Source organism: Pinus tabuliformis, chromosome 9 (assembly GCF_031772625.1).
Source record: "Pinus tabuliformis cultivar Carrire ecotype Pingquan chromosome 9, CPIR1, whole genome shotgun sequence".
Lineage (NCBI taxonomy): Eukaryota > Viridiplantae > Streptophyta > Pinopsida > Pinales > Pinaceae > Pinus > Pinus tabuliformis.
Window position 1 is genome coordinate 1,503,184,742 of NC_142307.1, and position 9,789 is coordinate 1,503,194,530.

The following is a 9,789-nucleotide window of genomic DNA, read 5'->3' on the forward strand; positions in this document are numbered from 1 at the left end:
TATCCAAACACTCGATGAGTGTTGATTTGAGTTTGCCCCCCAGGCCAAGAAAATTGATTGCTACAATATTTCTAAAATGGCGATGATCCATGCTGACAAAATGTTCAGGAATCTTCTGAATCTTTTAGATATAGAAGATATCATATTGCAGGTTTCCACCATGGCCACTTCCGCCAGATTACTCTGAGGCGGTAGGGAAAAAGTACCCATCAAAGTAGGGTCTTTTAGCAGGCCTACTTTGATATTTTGAAGTGAATGATAGCTTCCATGGATCATCGGGATGATTCTCGTAACTTGTGAATTATTGGGGAGAAAGGTTTGCTGGTCAACGATTGTAATTCCTCCTTGAAAATCAAATGCAATCTTTCTAAAGTATGTTGACACAACAGCGGCCATAGCATAAATCCAAGGCCTTCCTAGTAGGATGTTATAATTGAGGTTTCCATCGATAACTTCAACATCAATTTCTATTGTTTTCCCCCCAGTTCAACTTGTAAGTTACTCAAAATCCCGTATGGAGTGTATGTTCATCCATCGAATGCTTTTAACGTCGTTGACGATCGCGACAAGGGTGGTGAGCCTAAAGTTTTCCAGAAACTCATTGACATAATACATGTAGATGCCCGCTCAACAATAATTGTTCGATGAACATTTTTGTTGAGGGCTTTCACTTGAATGAGGAAAGTGAGTTGAGCTGGTAACTGAGGTTCATATCCTTTATGATTAAATGCCACAAGATTGGAATCCGCTGGGTCAATCCCACCTATTGCTGATAATAGAGCTTGCTTTTGGGAAGGGCAATTTTGCGGTACTTCAAGTGTCGACATAGCAGATGGCGATTAGGCCAGGTCCAACTACTATATTATAATTCTGTGCTGCTCTGGCACGAGGATTAAATGTCAATTTGTGTACTACTCCCTTTGGCGGCTTTATTGTTAGCTTAGGAATGATGGGTGGCACAACTTTTGTCAAATTTGTTGTCGAACTACTAGGTTGATCAGTAGCCTTGTTGTTCGACGGCTGTGGATTCCCGTAATCTTTATTCCTTGTCGATATCAAAGAATCATTTTGCTATTTTGAAATGGACAACGCAATCAGATTGGTTCCTGGGTTTGGAAATGGGTTAGTCAATACTGCTGAAGTTCTTGAATTCTTAAAGATTTTCTTAACTTTAGCTTTATATGGACAATCTCTTGTCCAATGGTCCTCATCACATATGAGGCATGGCTAACTAGGTTTCTTTTGCCCATAAGGGTTTGCAAAAGATTTTTCAGGAGACGAATCGTCCTGTTTCTTCTTTTTTCTTTTCCCTTTCTTCTTGCCCCCTGGCTGCTTCGGTTCTTTGCCTTTGTCGGTCAACATGGCATTAACCTCCGAGGCTAGAAGTTCTTCATTTGCATTTTGACCAGAAACCTTACGGGCTTTCTTAGATGTAGCCTTTGTGGATTTCGTGCTAGTCATACCTATCACGCCATCACCGGCATGAGAGTCTTTTTTTGATTTAGGAGGAGGAGGAACGGAAAACTCTGGTCTAGGAGCATCAGGGATTTTGTCATAGAGCGTGCCAGACTGAGTATAGATCAAGTCTAGATATTGCGCACGAGCAATGACTTGCTCTTCAGTGACGACTCCTCCCTTTGCCACATCTTCTGTAATAGAAGGTAACAATGACTTAATAAACCATTCAGCTAGTAGCTGATCAGGAACATATGTTTTTACCATTCTACGACGATGTCACCACTAATGAATATGATGAGATATGTGAGTCGTCGTCGTCTGCTTGAGATTGGTAAGAAGCTCTATTCTTGTTTTGTACCTTATTGGTAACTGAAAATGGGTTAAAAAGGTGGTGGCAAGGGTGCCAAAGTTATCAAATGAAGCTCTAGGCAATTCGATGTACCATTTTGCTGCCGGACCAGTTAACGTTTGCTGAAAAAGGTGAAGCCTAATCGAATCATCATTTAGAGTGTTGGAGGAACACCATAGATGAAAGGTCATCACATGATTCGACAGATCTTCACCCGGATTTTCATTGAATTTAGGAATATATGACGGAAGTTTATGAGGAATCACTGGCCACCAAGGGGCATAAGCAATTGGATCGTTTGTTAGCCAATTTAGATCTGGTAACTCTAAAGCTACCACGAAGGGCAACTGTTGATTCAGGTTCAACAAAGCATACCCAGGATAAGATGGGATCGCCTGAGAAATGGGTCTTTGCATACCAGCATAATGTACTTGATGCTGATAACTTTGATAAGGTTGTTGGGCATAACCATTTTGAGATGATTGATGATAACTGTTTTGAACATACGGCTGCCCATTACCTGCAAAGTTTTGTTGCTCAGGTCCTTGGTAAGCTTGCTAGAATTGCGGTTGTTGATGTTGCACCAGCCATGGTTGTGAAACCATTTGTTGTTGCCTAATACTAGATGTTTGACCAAGATGAGGGTTAATAGTACCCGTTTGAGCCTGAGTCACTCTAGTTAAGGAGCCACCAATCGGCGATTGCGGTTTCATCGTGGAGACAAGAGGCTGTTGTATTACGACTTCAGAAACTTGAGGCTGGCATACAACAGGCAACGCTTGAACTTGTGACACTGTCACAATAGCTGGTGTAGTGGGGATATTCGACACAGGTAGACTTGGTTGCATTGAGTATACAACTCTTGGTTGTTGAGGCAGTATTGGCACCCAACCACTAGATGTGATTCCAATTTGACCCAAATTTGGTTGTGAATTCTCATATGGTTGTTCTCCCGGAGGGAACAATGAAAGGGCATACTGCCCCCCATACGGCGATAATCTAGTGCTCAAAGGAAAGATTGGCCTTTGGAGACTGGACTGCACAAATTGATACTATTGTGAAGGATCAATTTGCTGAGACTCAACATAAGAAATTCCATATATTATTCTGGACGAACAAATGGGAACAGACGATACTGTCGAAACAGTCCCTCGGTGGACTCCCTCTAGTGGTTGAGAGCTAGTTGGGATAGATGGCATACCAGCGAACATCGTCGGAGTGGCGGTAGGAGGTTCTGCTACCACTGTATTGGATGACACAGTCTTAGATTTCGATGGTTATCCAGACATATCGAGTCTATCCAAAAGACTTCCTAGCGATTCTACAGGAACTTGCAATGAAGGGGTACTAACTTTTGAAGTAGAAGGATATAGGTGGATCCCAGTTCCAAAATGTGATGGAGTACTGGATGGAACATCCTCTGTAATCTCTTCTATAGCAATCAATCCAGGTGGAAGAGGTCAACCATTAGGTCCGTAAAATATTTCTGGTGCCGAAGAAGGTACAAATTCTGCAGCAACAGATGCTGGAGGGGTAACACCGTCCGAATCAACCCTAGATGGAGCTGGTTCAGGAATAGAAGTGTTTACTGTTACACTAGGATCAATTCTAATGTCCTCTTGTAACTGTGGAACTTCTTCTTTAGAGGCAGGGATACCATAAATGATTGGAGTAACTGGAGTCTCAGAGGATGTTGAAACACAAGTTTCAAACAAACCAAGAGACTTTGACCCAGTTAAACGAGTCCACTTGGCCCGGAATGGTTTTGTTTCTGGAGTCAAAGACGACTGACTCGTGAGTCTCCACAAATGACGAGCTTTTGATTGAATTTCTTCCACGATTGCTGATTATTTGATCAACTCAAAATAAGAGGGGAAAATGTTATTCTGAATTAAATGAATTTTAGACACTTTGACACTACTTTCTTTTTCAATTTTTAAGAGTCGAGAAAGAGCTAAAGATGACTCTAGTCGCCTTCGATTTTTAATGAGCCTAAAGTGACAAGTGCTCAGATGGACCTTTTCTTTTAAGGAGTCTAAAAAGGAACGAAAGAGACTACTCTCGAAATCTAGACAGAGGGATTACCAAACCAATCGCAAAACTACAGAATAATTTTTACGGTACGACAGTCAATCTTCCCGAATGCTGTGTTCAGTGCATTGCGATCGATAGGGCAGCAGACACGACTTCCTAAGGATAAAGGATATAGCGTATTGTGGTCTCCCAATATATACTTGATGGTACGTGGGAGCACAAGTCCATACTGGCACTTGTCGTCTTAAAGAGGAGGAATCACCCAACCTACGATGAAAGCGACAGTTACCAGGCTTTATGACGCCAGAATACATCTCTAGCCTAGACTTCTAGATGTTGTGTGTTAGGTTCCAAAGCGTTTTTATGTTCATTGAACTTATTTTACAGTTGATCTTTCTTAAGAAGTTTGCCTTTAAGGTTCACTGTGTGATGTAGATATACAATTCCTAAATATGCAATCTAAGATGATAAACAGTTGTCTACTCTTATTTTTGCAATGAAAATCCTAGCTACTAAGGAAAGAGAAGCGAAATCCTTTCAACATAGAGCAGAGAGCACACACTAGATGCACTATCCTAAATCAAAATCAACAAGCAGTCTAAATGCAAATGCACATGCATGTATTTGTTTTCCACTTTCTTAATGTGTGAATGACAGAAAGGATGCTAAATACAAATTTGAATTATCTCTTCTTTCAAAGCGACAGTACTAACGATTTTCTTTTCAAAAAAACGAAAGGAAGACAAAACGACGCTTTGCAATTTTGAATTGAAAACTAATTTTGACACTTGAAAAACTATTAATTCAGATCAAATAAAAGTGTAACAGTGTAATCGACTATCAAAAAGAGGAGGATTCTTTTCTTTGACTGAAAATGACACTTGCGACACTTTCAAATCAAAAGACGACAGTTCAATTAAGCTACTATTTTGTAAAGGAGAACTGTAAATGGCGAAAAATACATAAAAACATTCACAATTCTTTGTACAATGGAGGCTGAATAATGTAAAGGAAGGGGGTTTCAATAGTGGTCTACTGATCACAGACAGCAAAACTCCTGAATAAAGCTGAAGACAGTGAAGAAAAAACCAAAATCTAGAGGCAGAAACAGTCTTACCTGATCATCGCACCTGTAACACAGGGAAACAGGGATGCATCCCACCTACTGCACATGGGAGGTGCGATGCATCCAGTCTGCCAAAAGGAGACAGTGCGATGGTCCAGGGACGAGACTTTAACTTGGTTTTTGGTCATAGTTTGCAGCTTAGTTCAGGGATTTAGGCTGAGCTAATGATAGTCAGTAAATACAAAGTATAGGGGCTGATCTAATGAGGTTACTTGAGCTACCTCTAGGGCACTTAAGATGTTTGCAAGTTAGTCGTTCAGTTCATAAACAAACCTAGAGATTGATTAAAGCAGTGTTGATCTACTTTGCACTTGCATAGCAAATGCAGTTCGAAGGCTAGCTGGCTTAACTTTAGGCTCCGTCCGTAGTTTACGAAGCAAACAAATAGAGACAAGCAATCAAACTTTTCGCTCCCCAATGGAGTCGCCATTTTGTTATCGGGAAAACTAGTGTCCATTCAGAGCTGTTAGTCCCACTAAGATGGGTAGCTATCTTAGAAACAAAAAAACTAAAGTCACTTGTGTTTTCCTTTAAGAGAGATAGATGAGAAAGAAGCAGAGAGTACCAACCTCAGTCTTTCACTTGGCTCCTTGCTTGTTTCCTTTCCCCTTTGACAAAATCTCACCACTTCTTCCTTACTTGTCCCGCTTCAAAGAGCACCTATAAACAATATAGGATCAGATGTATATTAACCATACAAATGCATATATCAATACAAGATTCAGAGATATACGAGAATATGGAGGAAAAATCAAATTGCTTTATTGATAGAAGTAGGAGAAGAGAGGATTATAACCCATTGGTCCGACCCAGCGCCATCCTCCCAGCATGAAAGCCCTCTTCACCTCATACAAAGCAATATCACCCAACAATGTCTTCAAAGAGAGGAGGGATCCTCTCTCTGGATCTCTAAGATGAGGGATCCATATATAGATATTTGCAGAGGTGTGAGTCAGCTCTGGGTTTTTGATTAGTTTCATTCCATTGATAGTTCTTGGTTCCACTTGGAGATTTCATTGATCTCTTACTCATCCCTGGGCGAATTCTGAGAGGCAAGTGTCATATGAGAAGTTTCTAGAAGATTCCTTGATCATCCACTTAGAAAACTGTCTCTGCCATTTGTCTATTCTCGCTCATCACACCCTACAGAAGGCCTTTTCAGTATGCATCACACCTCCTGTGTGTACAAGGTGAGATGCATCACACCTTGGCCATGGAGCAAGTGATATGATCCAGTTTTGACTAGTTCTGAGCAGTTTTTCAGGGAGAACTTCTGGGAAATGATGTAATCAGTTGACCTTGATCCTTTAGGGTATGAAACAACACTTTTAGGGGTTTATAAGCCCTTGGTTTATGGACATATGTGATTGGGGTTGTAGTGCCCAAATATTTCTATAACACATAGGCAACTATCGGTCCCTCTTGTGGGAGCCACACCTGAAGTCCCTGCACTTGTGCCCTGAGTGCCACCAACACATTTTGGTGCTCCGTCATTGCTTTTTGGAGTGATTCCCTGGTGACCTCGCGAACTGTACCACTGATGTTGTATAGATCACCCTCTGTCAGTGTAATAGGCTCCCCATACAATTTGGAAGCCTTGGTCTTCTTCCGTGGCCCTGTTCATTCCATACCGCGTGGCCGTTTTAGTTGTGTAGTTGTTGTGCTTGGGTCCACACTTTCTACCATGTTGTCCGTTCCTTGTGCTGTGGTCAGGTCTAGGCCTCTTTCCTCCTGCGTCGTGGTGGCCCCAGTTGCTGCTATTTTTTTAGTGGCCTTGGTCTGCTCTACAGCGGCCTTCACTACCTCGCGGGAAGCCCTTACCTCCTCGGTGAACTGCTCGTTCCCCTTCTATTGTACCAGTAGCTTGGCAGCATCCTTCTGTATTTTTATCACTTCCTCATCATGCGCTGCCAGATCTGATGTGCACCATTCGGGTGGCCATGAGTCGAGAACCATGAAAACAACGTCATTAGTTACAATGAACGGGAGTTTGGTCTAAATCTACTCCGGATACTTCCGCACCTTGATATACACATTGTGCATATCTACCTTAAAGTCTGCAAAGCTCCGCAGACTGTCGTATGCTGTGGGGGATAGGCGCAACCGTTTGTTGATCCACATCTGTATGCTCGCCTCCATGAGTATCCAAAAGATCTTGATCTTGCGGATTCGCGTGGCGTGCCTTGTTTCCTAGAGCGACGGGTATTTTGTTACCTCTGGCAAGTCCTGGTCAAGAGGGGGAAACTGAATGTCCTCTGGCAATTCCCCTACAACCAGCAAGATGGATAAGAGAAACCACACGTAGTGGAAGGTCTTACCCTACTCCTGAGCCTCCTTTAGTTCGTCAGGAACTCCTTGCAGAGGAACTATGCCCAGTTCAATTGTACCCCTTCGGTGCATTGTTCAGCCAGTATGATGACTGTTGTTGGTACCTCGTTGCCATGACATTTTCTCATCACTTTTCCTACCAGCAGCTTGGTGGCTACGTGCACCCCTTTGTCTTGAATGCTAGTAATGACATAGCCCCTCCACTTCTTCTCCAACTTGTATTTCTTCTTCATGGATTATGCGAGCACCAAGTCTCCACTTTGGCCAGCTATTTCCACGGGGTCCTTTCCCGTACAGGGGAGGCGAGAAATCCTATGAATAAGCTCTACCGTGATGGGAATCGGCTCCTCCAACCACAAGTACCCATCATGGACTAGGCAAAGCAATTGCCTGATGACGAATATCGTGATTGGTGCCCAGTGAAAGTGTGGAATCCATGGTAGGTAGAGTAGCCCAGCCTCCTCCACCTCGCGTAGCCATTTCTGCAGCTGTAGCACTGTAACTGACCCCTCCTTGCTTTGTTTCATAAGTTGGCTAGTCTCCAAATGTGGGAACCTTTCATTGTCTGCGAGGTCCCAATCTTCAAATTTCATCATGGGAACGCGGCCTAGGACTGAACCCTCAAATAGAATTCCATCTAGGAGGAGTGGGGTTTCTAGTGTGCTCTTAATGGTATCCACGTCCTTGGGTACTTTTGCTTTCCCTTTCCATGGGGGGACATATTTGGGCAGTTTTGCTGCAGTCCGCACTGGCTGAATGTCTTCCTCCGTTTCTTCATTTGGTTCAATCTCTTCTACAAAGGCCTGAAGATCCTCCTCCTCATCATCTGTCTGAATATTAACCATCTTGCCCTTGTCTTTCACAGATAGTTTACTGAACGAAGATTTCGCGGAGACATATAGACCAGTCCTGCTGCCTATGGATCCTTTTTGGGCCTCGGCGTCTGGGGAAATTTAGGGATTTCTGGTGCATCCCCCACCGGCGGCGTAGATCTCTACATGGCTCCCTTGGTTTTTGACATCATTCTGATCAGGAAATCCTGTGTCTCCTTCGGCAATGTCTCAAACACTGAACTTGCTCTCACAGCCTCCAAATTCGTCAAGTCCATACCCAATTGGTAGCGCAACAACTGAATTCTCAAAATGCCAAGGGTTGTTCGGTGGAGAGCCACCTGTGATTTATAGGCCTTTTTGAATTCAAATTCGACCATTCCCCCCTTATTTGGCTCATTAATGTGAGATTGGCAGCAGTTAGCCCCAAATCTAGTTCTGACTTCGTGTCTTAATTGCCCACCGCCCGCTCCTCGTTGCCTTAAATTGGACATCTTGTCATGAACAGTGACTCCAATGGTCACTTCCCAACCTACCCGCGTTGTAGCACAACCCCTATGCACGGACATGACCCGTGTGTCATATTGATCCTGCGCGCAACCTCCTTGTCACACAGTGCCCATACAGACTTTTTTATAGCCTTGTGCTCTCTCTCAACTACTTGGAGCGCTGGGACTATGCTTCCTATGGATTTTCAGGTGGTTGCACCACCAGTGCGAGGCTTCAAGTCACATTCCAACCTGGTCCACGGGCCCTCCTTAGTTATCTTGGTGCCAGTCAGTGCCTTGTGTTCTTCCTCATGCAGTGCGCTCCTCTGATTACTTTGTCTGATAAGGTGTTGTCGTAGCCATGGTAGTAGAGCCATAAATTCTTGGTGACAATCTTCTAATGTGGTGGTATGGCTACCCATATCTTGTCCTGTCCTTCTATCGACGCAACATGCTTGCGTGATTTTGGTTTCCAGTTTTCTAATTTCCACATCCATTAACATCCTTTTCTGCTTCATTCATACCCGATCTTCTTCGAGTTCGCGAAGCTCAAGGTTCCCTCGCCGAATGGCTTCTTGAATCTGCATATGTTCGTCCTCGCGTGCTATCCCAATTATGGGAGTTATGGCGTGAGGATTATTTTCCAAAACTATGGCCCCGACTCTACTCGTCATCTTCAGAATCATTTCCGCACTCAGGTTCTTGTGCATGGCCCTATAGGCCCATTGGACCACTGGTACGCGCAGGTCCCAATCAGTCCATCCCTCCTGGTAAACCCTATTTAGGATTCTGCATACCTTCTAGAATGCTTCTACGTGGAATCTCTGTGGAGCGCATCGCTTTTCTTGCTGCTGCATCTGGTTCTGATTTTCAATCCTTAGTCTAGGGTGTGTTTGCACAACACTCGTCTGCACCCATCGACATAGGTGGGTGTGCAAGCTGCTTTGTTGTGGCTGCCCAGCTCTTGTTCACCGTTGGGGGCTTCCAAACCATAAGTGCATCCACTTCCTACTTTTGCGCCAGTTTACAATGGTCTACTGATGTGTACTCCACCATCATGCGGGTGTTGCGTGCAACAACCATTCTAGCGCACCGTACCGCTGCTGTTCCGGTACTGCATTTTCAAATTTGTCTAGGAATTCATCCACCACTGTTATTCCATCATATGTTGGCAAT